Source organism: Propithecus coquereli, unplaced genomic scaffold (assembly GCF_000956105.1).
Source record: "Propithecus coquereli isolate 6110/MARCELLA unplaced genomic scaffold, Pcoq_1.0 Scaffold92, whole genome shotgun sequence".
NCBI lineage: Eukaryota > Metazoa > Chordata > Mammalia > Primates > Indriidae > Propithecus > Propithecus coquereli.
The window spans coordinates 6,653,445-6,656,036 of NW_012155507.1; positions in this window are offsets into that span (position 1 = coordinate 6,653,445).

Genomic DNA, 2,592 nt, shown 5'->3' on the forward strand with positions numbered 1-2,592 from the left:
CACTTGGGTTATTTCCACGTTGATTTAAGTATGTTGAACCATCCTTGCATCCCTGGGAAGAAGGCCACTTTGTCATGGTAGGTTATTTTTTTTTTGGTGTGCTGTTGAATTCATTTTGCTAGTATTTTATTGATGATTTTTGCATCTATATTCATAAGGCATATTGGTCTGTAGTTTTCTTTTTTTGTGTGTGTCCTTTCCTGGCCTTGGTATCAAGGTGATACTGGCTTCAAAGAATGACTTGGGGAGGATTCCCTCCTTCTAAGTGTAATGGAATAACTTCTGTAGTATGGGTTCCAGCTCTTTGTGGGTCTGATAAAATTCAGCTGTGAAGCCATCTGGCCCAGGGCTTTTTTTGTTGGAATATTTTTTATTACTGCTTTAATCTCATTGTTCATTATTGGTCAGTTCAGGAGTTCTGTTTCTTCCTAATTGAGCCTTGGGAGGTTGTGTGTTTCCAGGAATTTGTACATTTCCTATGTTTTATGTGCATAGAGATTGTATTCACAGATGATATTTTGTATTTATATATTATGAGTTGTAATATGTCCTTTTTTATTTCTGATTGAGTGCATTTGAGTCCTTTCTCTTTTATTCCTGGTTAATCTAGGAAAAGGTCTTTCAATTTTGTTTATCTTTTCAAAGAACCAATCTTTTGTTTCATTGATCCTTTGTATTTTATTTTTTTCCATATCATTTAGTTCTTCTCTGACCTTAGTTATTTCTTTTCTACTGCTGGTTTTGGGGTTCGTTTGCTCCTCCTATTCTAGTTCCTTGAAACATGTCATTAGATTGTTAATTTTTGATCTTTCTGCCTTTTTGATGTAGGCATTTAATGCTGTGGATTTTCCTTTTAGGACTGCTTTCGTTGAATCCCATAAATTTTGATAGCTATGTCCCCTTTGTCAGTCAGTTTGAAGAAACTCAAATACTACTTCCTTCATATTCCCCCTGCCCAAAAGCAATATTTCTCCCTTCTGAACTCCAAGTACATCTTAATTTCCCCTCTTTTATTGCATTTATCACCTTGTAGCCTGTATTATTTATTTATGCATAAGTCTTATAATTTTGATTAAACCGTAACCAACTTAATAGCAGGGAATGCATCTTATACATCTTTGTACCACCTTTGAGGTCTAGATGGCAAATATCAGGAGCATAGTTAATGATTAGTAAATGAATTAATGTGTCCAACTTAGAGTAGTCAGGACATAGGAACTCTGGTTTACACAATGGCTGAACAGGCTCTATACAACAATACTTTGATTTCCCTGATACCCCTTGATATTCAGTAATGCTCATAGGTAGTTCCAATGAAATGACTCAAAATGAACCTGTCATCTGGGCTACACATTGACAAAACAGACATATTATGATATGAGCACAGGAGTTTTATGCCAAATTGATAAGTAACTGAAGTTATCATTGGTAGAACCCTTGCTTTGCTTTATATTCTCTAATGTCCTTAGATTGAATGTCTTTCAAGAAGCATAATTACATATCTTTCATCATGATAAAAATGGTTCGTGTGACATTTAATTCTTAAATCATAATGATATTTTCTCTCTATCAATTATGAGAACAGTGATGGTCTTTGATACCATGGTGATGCTATTTTACAGTGAATTTGGGCTATAATTCATATTTTCTGTCATTGGGTAGAGCATATGAGTATTATGTGGAGAGCATCATAACAGATATCCCTTACAGTGATTGAAATGCTATTATTCAAATGACTCTCCAGAACATATCATTATGAAATTTAAAAACATTTTCTCACTTATTTTTTTGCTTTTTTTGGAACTCTTTTGTAACATTACTATATATAATTTTTTCCTAAAATATTACAATTCTCAGACTAAAAACAGACTTACAGCAATATGAATAAGTAAGTCAAATTTGAATTTATCCTGTCTTTATGATATCAAATGTTATAGAAAAGTATGTTTTCCTAAGTGAAGGTAATCCTAGAGTCAAATCCTAGAGTCAGAGAATTTCAAGTTTGAAATAAATGTCATGGGTCATACAATCTACCTTGCCAGTTAAACCAGGAATCATATACTGATCCTGACAGGTGGCCGTCTAGTTTCTACCTGAACTCCTATAGTAAAATCTGATTCTCTAACTGGTTTCAGTTTTGTATTTCAGGATGACAAAAAATCATCACTTGCCTAAGACAGTTTTTAAATATTTGAGGGTAAATTAATTAGTAAATCACTTAATTAATTTTAAAAAGATAGAACCCTTACTACTCCAGTAAACCTTTGCTGAATGTTTTCTACCTTGTCAATGCTCTTTTCAAAACATAGAACCCAAGGCAATATAATCTTTGTCAATCAGCCATTACAAAACTATGTGGGACTATTGCTATCCATGAAATGGAGACTATATTTCTGTTAGTGTAGATGCCTGGATAGCTACTTTATATTGATGGCTTTTTTATATTAATCTTGTGCTCAAGTAAAATTCTCAGAATCTTTTAAATATGAGTCTCTGCCCATGTTGACCTCCTTTGGACTGTTATTAGAAAGTTGATTTTTTAAAAGATATCTAAAACAGTATAAGTAATGCATACTTATGAAATACAACTTA